The sequence below is a fragment of the Myotis nattereri genome (assembly GCF_964212035.1).
Source record: "Myotis nattereri genome assembly, chromosome: 2".
In the NCBI taxonomy this organism is placed as follows: domain Eukaryota; kingdom Metazoa; phylum Chordata; class Mammalia; order Chiroptera; family Vespertilionidae; genus Myotis; species Myotis nattereri.
Window position 1 is genome coordinate 24923833 of NC_138076.1, and position 11466 is coordinate 24935298.

Below are 11466 nucleotides of genomic sequence, written 5' to 3' on the forward strand. Positions count from 1 at the left end.
GAGCCATGCAAGCTGGGCTTAACTTAGTTTTCTTAAGATAATGTTAGGTCTGGGCCAATATTCATCATTTTTGATATGAATACCCAATTGTTTCAGCACAGTGTTTACAAAATACAAACATTTCTCTTCAGAATTATCTTGAACATCTTTGGAACTTATATGCATAGCCCATGGACACGGATAATAGTGTGGTGAAGGCCTAGGGGGAAGGGACCCGTGTGGGTAGAGACGGTCAATGGGGGACAAAAAAATGGGTCATCTTTCAATAATAAAGATACATTTTAGCTTTTTACGAAGATGGTGCTTACAGCTAAGAAGGAAGCCGTTGCCCCTCCCAAAGCTGAAGCTAAAGCAAAGGCTTTGAAGGCAAAGAAAGCAGTGTTGAAAGGCATCCACAGCCACAAAATAAAGATGATCTGCACATCACCCACCTTCCAATGGCCAAAGCCACTAAGGCTGCCAAGGCAGCCTAAATATCCTCAGAGAGCACACCCAGGAGAAGCAAGCTTGACCACTATGCCATCATCAAATTCCCCCTGACTACCGAGTCAGCCATGAAGAAAAGAAGACAACAATTCACTTGTGTTCATCGTGATGTTGAGGCCAACAAGCACCAGATCAAATGGTGTGCAGAAGCTCTATGACATTGATGTGGCCAAGGTCTCCTGATCAGGCCTGATGGAGAGAAGAAGGCATATGTTCAACTGGCTCCTGACTATGATGCTTTGGATGTTGTCAACAAAATTGGGATCATCTAAACTGAGTCCAGCTGCCTAATTCTAAATATCAAAATTTTGCACCTGAATGTTTAAAATGGAAATAAAATAGAGTGACTTGAAATACTTTTTTTTAATTTGTAAGGCTGATGTCAGAATTATCCAAATAATTATAATTGAATCACAAAGTTCATTAACATGATTTTAAACTGGGGCATATAGGTGTCCAAAAACTATAATTTGAATAAATGATGATTATAAATTTTATTTTTACTTTCCTGTGGAAACTAGTCCTCCTTTTGTATAAAATTTTATGTCTTCCTTTGGTTGACTTTTGATTCACAGGAGGTAGAGAAAGCAAAATTGAACTTCAAAATGCTGTTTTTCTTTGGCATTACATCCAACAAGGTAAAAAGTGGAACCCTGAGTTAAGAAGCCAATTGGTGTCTGAATAAGGCCAGGCAACACATATTTGACAGAGTTGCTTTCATTGTGTGTTAACCACTTTGAAGAGAACACAGGCTTAATTTGGTTGGAGCAAACATAAAATAAGCTAACTGCTCTCTTTGACAGTGATTATCCATGACCTTTTCCTTCTATAAACTCCAACTGCAATAATTTTCCTCTATTTTTAAGCAAAGTGCTTTTGATATGGCTACATGATATTATGCAATATAAATCACATTGGATTGGAATTTTTCCATAACAATAAGAACAACGTTCTTGCTAGCAAGATATGTGTAAATGTCTTCAATTATCCTTTACAAGACAGTAGTCTGAGGACAAAGTATTAGGCTGCAAATAGAAATAATCAACTAGACTGGATATGTTGAGAACTAGATCATTAATTCATGAAGGATAAAACAGTTAATTGCCTTGTACGACCAACTTTCTTGGTCCCTTATGATCTGAGATGTTGAGATGTATAAGCTGGTACAATCATCATCTTTATCTTTCACACAATTGATAGTTTCCAACAAAATAATGACTCTGGTATAATTGAGAAACAATTCTAAGATGTGGAAGTCAGAAGTCGCTGCCATAGATGAGACGTTAAGAACACAGATGAGGGATGATTGCAAATGTCCATCACCATCTGTTTTATTCTGCTTCTTCCAATTTTTAAACCAAAAGATAAATGATAAATAATAATGCTCAGTCAGTTTCAAAGTGTTTAAAGTGTCAATTGAAATGTGCCTATTAGGGCCTTATTTCTTCATGAAAATGTCAATTTAAGAAGAAGTTTAAAAAAGCAAGGCAAAATAAGGCATGAAGAAAGCTATTTGTTCAGGCATCTTGTCCAGCTTTTCACTGCAGTAGGTATTCTATTCTGTTTTACAGGCATAAATCAAAAGATTTTGAAGACTTTTAAAAAATAGCCAAATATATTTTTGTCCTCTTAAAATTATAAATAACAATAGTTAATACATATATATGTCCACATAGAATGCTCACACAAAAACCTAAGATTGGGAAATTCTTTTGGTTCATGAGCAGATTTATGTGTATTTTTTAAAAGAAGTCTTAAAATTATTTCAAAATATCTAGTATTAAATTGTTGTGTTTCACCCATGAGATATGTTTATAACAAAATTTCAGCTTAAAAAACAGACATGGGAAATATACTAGTTTTATTTTTATTATTCTCCTCTGTGTCCCATAGCACTCATAGCATGACTAACCAGCCTTTCACAAAATATTTTTCAGCAGTTTAGTAGAGATAGAAGGACTTTAGGATCATGACTGTCAGTAACCTGAATGGCTATAGACAACCATTTATTATTGATACCTAATATATTCTAATCTATAGATCAGTAAGGGCGAACCTTTTGAGCTCGGCACGTCAGCATTTTGAAAAACCCTAACTTACCTCTGGTGCCGTGTCACATATAGAAATTTTTTGATATTTGCAACCATAGTAAAACAGAGATTTATATTTTTGATATTTATTTTACATACTGAAATGCCATTTAAAAAAGAAAAATCAACCAAAAAAGTGAGTTCGCGTGTCACCTCTGACACGCGTGTCATAGGTTCGCCATCACTGCTATAGATCATGAGCTGCCCTCCCTTTTTCATATCCAGTATGACTGGCTACTGCACCAATTCTTCCCACAATTTACTGCCTTACATGCACTGTTGCTTCTTATGGATGTATTTATAGACACATAACATTCCTGCAGACATTTCAGTTAAGTAGTATCTATAAAAAAATAAGTTGTGCTGAGTTGCTCTGTAAGCCTCACCTATCTTATGATAGAGAGAACTTTTGGCTTCATAGGTTGGTCAAATGAATGAGTTAAGAAAACCATTTTAATATGTATTACATTCTAAGAAACTCTATCTTCTAAATTTTATCTAGGATGCTCTGAGGAAGTCCAAGGTACAATTATACATCTTCAGACAAAACTTGAGGTTTAGTCTGAAAATTACTTAACCTGTGTTTATTTATTTAACTCTTACTCTAAATGGTGTATTTATCTCATGCCTGGTCAAACCTGGATTAAGATTAATATTCAAACAAACATCAAAGTACTGGGGGAAAGACAAAAGTAAAAGGCATTCATTCTAATGGTATTAAGAAAGTCAGCCACTCAATAATAAGTGACAAAGGAAAGGGATAATGTAGAGCTGCAGTCTTCAATAGGGTAGCCAAAAGCTTCATGTGACTATTGGGCACTTGAAATATAGATAATTTAAATCAAGATGTGTTATAGTATAAAGTACACACTAGATTTTGAAGACTTAGTATAAAGAAAAAATGTTAAGCCATGCAATAAATTTCTCAATTTTTATATAGATTACATGTTGAAAGGATAATACTTTGGACAATTTTGTTAAACATTTTAAAATAATTTTCTAATGTGACTACTAGAAAATATTACATCACATATGTGATGAACATTATATTTCTATTGGACAATGCTGCTGTAGAGAAAAAGAAAAGAAATCTATTTCTCAACTTCTGTGATCAAAGCTAGCTTAACAGCTCGGCCAGCATGGCTCAGTGATAGAGCGTTGACCTATGAACCAGGAGGTCATAGTTCAATCCCCTGTCAGGTCACATGCCTGGGTTGCAAGCTTGATCCCTAGTGGGGGACATGCAGGAGGCAGCTAATCAATGATTCTCTCTCATCATTGTTTATATCTATTTCTCCCTCTCTCTTCCTCTCTGAAATCAATAAATTAATACAAATATATATTTTTTTTAAAAAAAAGGAAGCTTAACAGAGGAAGGCTGGAGAAGAACTGCACAAGATGTCTATAACGTAGGAAGGGAAATCCCACTTCTGAGAATCCTGAATTCTTTGGAGCAGCACACCCAAACAAGTGGTCTATATAGCGGTCCACCCTTGTTTTGTAAAACAGGCATAACTTGTTTTATTGTGCTTTGCCTTATTGCACTTCACAGATAATGCATTTTTTACAAATTGAAAGTTTGTGGCAATCTGTATTGACCAATTTTTCCAACAGCATTTGCTCACTTGTGTCTCAGCGTAACATTTCGGTAATTCTCACAATAGTTCAAACATTTTTATTATTTTACATTTGTTACTAGAGGCCCAATGCATGAAGATCTGTGCAAGAATAGGCCTTCCTTCCCCTGGCTGCCAACACTGCCTTCACTCCGGCCCAGAGTCGCCTTTCTGCCTTCGCACGCTACCCAGAGGCCCGGAGTGGCCAGAGCAAGGCAGAAAGCCTGCGTTGTCACCATGGCAATGACGCAAGTGTCCCGGCCTGACCACCTCCGTCTTCGTCACATCAATTTGCATATTCCCTCCTTATTGGCTGTGGGTGTCCCATCTTTGTTGTGAAGTGATGGTCAATTTGCATATTTTGTCTTTATTAGATAGGATAGTGAGCTATGATCAATGATATTTGATGTTACTAAGGTAAGACCCTCCACCAGAAAAGATATTATGACTTGTTGAGGGCTCAGGTGATGTTTAGCATTTTTTAGCAATATAAGTATTTTTAATTATAAATAATCATATTTTTTAGACATAATCTTATTACACACTTCATAGACTACATTAAAGTGTAAATATAACTTTATATGCACTGGGAAGTCAAACAATTTGCATGCCTAGCTTTATGGTGGTATTCACTTCATTACAGTGGTCTGGAACTGAACCCATAATATATCTAAGATATGCTTGTAGATAATTTTACAAGCATATAGATAAGCTTGTAGATTAGTATATAGAGTTGTGCAAGCATATTGGTGAAAAACTATATAATAATGGCAGAGAGTACTGATAACAGCAGTAAAAAGAAATATTTAAGGGGGTATGATCATTAAAGTGTCTTATTTGTTCATAAAACTACATTCCTCTCTTCAGCTTTGCCAGGGTCAGTATATACTTCCTTAGCCCTTGACTTTGGCCTTGGTCATGTGATTTACTTTGACCCATGTAATATTTTCCAGTTCTGAGTCAGGGTTTCTAAAGGCATTAGCTATTTCTGCTTGCCCTTTTGTAGTACTATCATTTGCATGAGATAAACAAACTCCAGCTAATTCTGGCTTCTTTATTCTGGAATCACAATGAGATGCATGGAGCACATTTGAACCCAACCCAACCCAACTTGGCTGAGCCAAGCCCACCTGTACAATGTGAGAAGAACAAAAGTGACTGGGATTTTAGAGTTATTTGTTATGAAGCATTATTTCAGTTGAACCTGATTAGCATACATATGCAATATCATTTATCTTTACAGTAATTTTATGAGGGAGACACTGCTGATTCCATTTCAAACAAGGAAAATATTATTCACAGAAATTAAATGCCAGAGTCACATAACTAATAAATGTTTGGAACAGGCTTAGAATCCAAGAGATTCTGCCGGGGTCCAACCCCAGCAGGTCCAGGGATCCCCAAAGGTGTGGACGGAGTCGGCGAAGAAGGAATGACACGGAGACAGAGTTCAGTTGATCAGCAGCCTAGCCAGGATCTCTAGCCAGGACCTCCAGCCAAGTTCTGTTCAGGATCTTCAGAGCGGTTCTGCTTTGGATCTCCAGCCAGGTTCTGTGTCCATGTTCTCTTGCTAGGTTCTCCAGCCAGGTTCTGTAGCCATGTTCTGTCCAGGTTCTCCAGCCAGGTTCAGTCACCAGGTTCTAGTCAGGTTCTCTTGCCAATTTCTGTAGTCAGGTTCAGTCCAGGATCTTTTGCCATGTTCTCTCCAGCGAAGTTCTTCTGTCTCTAGGTTATGTGTAGGTTCTGTCTTCTGAGTTCTGTCTTCTAAGTTCTGTGTTCTCAGTTCTGTCTCTTGCTGTCTTGTTACATCTGTATTTATACCAGTTGATTCAATCCTCTCAATCTCTATTACAAAGGTTAGGGCGTTTCTTATCTCCATTCCAGGGAGTAAAGATTATGTAGCTTAAGCATGATTGTTTGTAGTTAAAGTGATTAACTACCCGCCTGGCACTTAGTTAAGGAGTTTTATCCCCTCCCTGACTTCAGGGGAAAATCCCTACCTGGGGAAACAACCTTTCTCAGAGACCTTGGTTAAAACACATAGTGCCAAGAAGGTGAGCAAACATATTAAGAACAGTATGCCATATATGCCAGGTCCCTTGAAACAGCAAGCATGGACTGGCTCCCGGCAAAGATTCTGACTCTAAATTTAGGCTCTATTGACCCTTATAAAAAATTACTCTTAATTTATATATAATGATATGAGAACTATAGTATTATATGATAGAATACTTACTTTGAATTTTTATATATGCTTTGTTTTGCTAGTTATGAATTCTCCCCAAAGTATACATTTCTTAAAAGTTGCATCTTTGCCTGATGCCTCTTATATTCACCACAATATTGAGCCTCTCACTTTGTGTATTGTTGACTCATAGGAAAGATTTGCAGATTGACAGATTGATGTAATGACATTTTATCATATATTTGCTGTTTATATAACACGATAAAGGTTATTATTGCCAAACAAACTTGTCCTTGTGTTTATTCCCAAGAGCTCAGTAGAAGTAAGAATAACTCTCTTAGTCCTCAGCGCTTCTCTCCCTCATTTCTTTGCCTAAGCTCTTGGTTGATGGCTGGTACTCTGCTGCCCCCTGGAGGGTCACTGAATTTTGTGCTTTTGTGTAAAGAATAGCAGCAGATTGACAAGACACAGCAACAGAAAGTTACACTTTCTAAGAAACACAGATTCAGAATCTATTCATTTCTAAATTATAAACAAACATAGAAGTTAAACAATGTGATAAAATAAATATTTTCTATATTTGATACAGTAATTTCTTATAATTGTTTTTAAATTGAAATTTTTTAATAAAATTATTTTAAATGTTAGCACATTTGTACCTTTTTTCTTAAAATTATAGAATTCTTGCCCAACTGGTGTGGCTCAGTAGTTGAGCATCGACCTATGAAACAAGAGATCACATATCAGGGCACATGCCTGGGTATGGGCTCAATCCCCCGTAGAGGGTGTACAAGAGGCAGCTGAGTGATCTTTCTATCTCATTGGTGTTTCTATCTCTCTATCACTTTCCCTTCCTCTCTCTCTAAAAGAAAATAATAAAAATATTTTTTAAAGTAATAAAATAAAAATTATAGATTTCTTCTCATTAAAATTTTTGCCATAATTGAATCAACAGGTTAACAATCTATATTTCAAAGAAAAACTACTTTTAGATAATTTTCCCATTATTTTTTAAATTCTGGTAAACTATGTTGTTACTTTCCTTGGTATATTTTCTAGTGTCCTACCAATTCAGCCTGAAGAACTCTTTTTAGCATTTTTTATAGGACAAGTCTACTAACTATAAATTCCCTTAGCTTTTGTTCATCTGAGAATGTCTTTTTTTTTTCTTTTTTTTTTCTTTTCTTTTTTTTTTTTTCTGAGAATGTCTTAATTTCACTTTCATTTCTGAAAGATAGTTTTGCTGGATATAAAATTTTTAATTAAGGGTGTTTTTTTTCCCCTTTGCAGTGGTTCTCAACCTTCCTAATGCCACAACCCTTTAATACAGTTCCTCATGTTGTGGTGACCCCCAACCATAAAATTATTTTTGTTGCTACTTCATAACTAATTTTGCTACTGTTATGAATCATAATGTAAATATCTGTATGCAGTATGTATTTTCATTGTTTGTGACCCACAGGTTGAGAACCGCTGTTTACAGCTTTAAATATGACATGTCTGGTCTTTATGATGAGAAATCAGCTAGTAATCTTATTAAGTAAGTAATATTTTTTTACTGATACACTTCAAACACACTTTCCTATTAAAAATGTGTTAAGATATTTGACTGTCTCTGAATGGTTTATTTCACTTACCATAATAATCTCCAGGTCCATTCATGCTGTTGCAAAAGGTAAGATACTCTTTTTTGCGGGGGTCATGTGATATTCTATATGATCTCACTTATATATGGAATCTAATGAACAAAATAAACTGGCAGACAAAATATAAATAGGCATGGAAACATGGAACAGACTGACAGCTGTCAGAGGAAAAGGGGGTGGGAATACTGATGAAAGGACAGAAGAATTAACCAAAGGTCATATATGCATAACCCATAGACACAGACAACAGTGTAGTGATAGCCAGAGGGAAAGGGGTTAGGGGCTAGGTGGAGGTGGGCAAAGGAGAGGAAAATGAGATGGAAAGAGACTTTGCTTGGGGCAGTGGGCACACAATGCAGCGTGCAGATGATGTTTTATTGAGTTGTACACTTGAAACCTGTATGGTTTAGTGAACCAATATCACTCCAATAAATGCAATTAAAAATAAAATTACACTTGTGGCTTGCATTATAAAAAATGTGTTAAGATAAAAACAGGGAGACAAAAAGAAGTTACTGATAGAAAAATCAATATTTCATTGAATCATAGAATTTCTAGCTGAAGGTTATTTGTCCACCCATTTTAGCTAATAGTAGTATCTTATTCAAAAATTCTAGTAATATAATAGTAATTCTTAGGATTCAGAATGCAAAATCTAAGTCACTTTTATACAAGGAAGGTTATGCATTATCAGGATTTGATTAATTCTGCTTTTAAGCGAAATCTAATTTATTTGAAAGTAGTCAGTTAGGGAATCTACAAGGCCATGCAAGACTCATGCTGCTTTTCTCTTAACCTGAGCCATTGCAGATATCAATAAGCAGCCATGACATTTTCCCACAGAGCTCATATTCAGCTTAGTGTGCTTCTCAGGACACATTCGCCACGTTTCTATTTTATTCCTAACAGTTTGTCTCTAGAATGAAGATTGTAAAGTTTTGTGAACATCTTAGACCTCGCTAGTACTGTCAGCCTCATATACATTTATCTCCACTGGCTAGGCAAGTGGGTTGTGATGTTGACTTCTGCATCTACCTGATTAGTCTGAAGTCCCCTGCCTTCCTCCATGTTTATTTTCATTTACCAAAGGACAGGGACTAATTCAGAACAGCACAGAAATCCATGGAAATGTTGCTTATAATGAAATGTCTCACTATTTACTATTTTTATTAACCAGTCTCTGCTTACCCTGAAAATATAAAGGAGAAAACAAAGCAACCAAAACAAACAAACAAACAAACAAAACAGAGAGGCCATATGCAGAGAATATTGGACAAAAGATAAGACTTATTATATCCTTTCTCAATTTGTTCCTTCCTTTTTCATTTTAGTTGTGGGGGGTTAATGTAACAACTTTGGTTAAAAAGATACATAAAATAAATATATATGTATATGTGTGCCAAAACTGTTGGCACAACTCATATCTTCAGGCATCTATCTGTACATTAGGAGGTATCGGGGGCACTGACAGTTCCATATTTTCAAATCTAGGCAAGTGTAGAGAGAGAGAAGCAGAACTGGGGAGAAAAACAGGTGAGCCATGGGTGTAGAAGACTAGGTGCCGAATTTGTTCTCAACCTAGCCGGCATAAAGAGCTTAACCCGTTATAATTTGTAAAGAACAAAGATGACTTAATTGTATGAAGGCTTTGTTCCCTCAGCATCTATCACTTCTAAGCAGAAATGAGGGGCAAGGTAGAGGTTTAATGAAGACAGGGTGGAAAGAGAGGAATTACACAGAAAACACATTTTTAAAAAATTTTATCTCACTTTTTTTTTGGTAGAATGCAAAATGGAGACCATGTGACTACACACAGTGTTGAATTTGGTTTTCTAAGATCCCAAACTTTTCTAGAACAACCTTCTAGAGTGCAGATTTTCTATCATAGCTAGAAGGCATCTTGGAATTAATCTGAGCAATCAATTCATTTTTATTTTTATTTTTTTAGATAAGGACACTAAGGCAACCAAATTAAAAGTCATGCAGGAAGTTACTCACAGGCTCAGCTGCAACTGATTCAACTGAGACTCATCTAAATCATAGAAAGCATAAAATAATGTATGCGCCTATATACTCAGTTCTCCCAAGGATGGTACATAGCTAGTACCATTCTAGAGTAATAATGGAGAAATTAATTCATAACATGCAGTGGATGCCTTGGATATTAGGGCTTAATTTTTTTTGAGGAACTAGTTGAAAGACTGTAATAGTGCACTATCACCATCTGGCTTCCCCCTGCCACAGACTATTTGGAAGCTGATTCATAAATTCTTTGGGGGCAGATTCATAGAATGGAAGCAGCAGTGAGTTTATAAGAGTCATAAAATTAAAATATAAACCTTACAGGTTTTGGCTGCTAGGAGATTCTGGACCATGGGCATAGGTTGTTTCATCTGTAACCTTAAGTTATGATTAATTTTAGATAAACAGTGGATAATACATTTAAGGGAAATCACCTTTGCTCCACCTTGAAACAGAAGCATAAGTTTTACTTGTGTTCTAGTTTATGTAATAATGGCTTTGCTGTAAAATATTCTCTAAAGGCTGGACTGGAAAGACTGGCTAATAAAGCACCCTGTGTGCTTATGAGAGAAGAGTAAACTGTCACCAAATTGAACAATTACTTGCAAATAATTGTCAGGAATTTTTTCCTAGAGGAATTGACTCTTTCTCTAGGTGTGCATTAATAACCAAAGGCTTAGGGAAGCATTCCTCCCTTTAGGGTCATGATGATGATACTTAAGGAACAAAGGTAAACAAAATCAGAAACAGGAGGCAGAATTCAGCAGAGGACAAGGTGAAGCAGAAATTAGGTTCATTCCTGTAGTGACAAATGATCTTATTTTTTTTACAGTTTGTCCATGGATAATTTAATATTGGCAAGGGGAAGAAATAGTAATACAGAAATGAATCCATCTTTAAAGTATGATTGCCCTTCAGTGTAGGAGGTAACCTTGATGTTTTTTATGTGCTCACCAAAGTAAGTTTTTAATTTAATAACTATATGGCCAGTTATTTTAATCCAAATGGCCTGCTGTGTTGGAAGAGGGGTTCAAGTCCTTCTTGAAGATACACTCTTATGGGATTTGATGGAGTCTTAGAGCAATTCAGGATTAAAGATGTTGAGACATGCCCAGCTGGAGTGTCTCAATTGGCTGAGTGTTGTCTTGTGCACTAAAAGGTTGCTGGTTTGATTCTCAGACAGAACACACGCCTGTGTTGTGGGTTTGATCCCTGGTTGGGGGCATATGCAGAAGATAATCAATTGATGTTTCTCTCTCTCTCTCTCTCTCTCTCTCTCTCTCTCTCTCTCTCTCTCTCTCTCTCTCTCTCTCTCTCTCTCTCTCCTTCCTCTTTCTAAGCATGTCCTTAAGGATTTTCTAAAAAAAGGAATGTTTAGTTACTAGGCAAAGCTGCTATGGGTTTTCTGAAATGAGAAACTA

At 36.2% G+C, this 11466-nt stretch overlaps 1 pseudogene across 1 annotated transcript; it reads left to right on the forward strand.

Annotated features, from left to right (window-relative positions):
- Positions 1–297: 297 nt before the first annotated feature.
- Positions 298–758, forward strand: LOC308514698 (large ribosomal subunit protein uL23-like; annotated as a pseudogene). The gene has a single exon. The product of its transcript is annotated as a large ribosomal subunit protein uL23-like (transcript).
- The last annotated feature ends 10708 nt before the right edge of the window (positions 759–11466 follow it).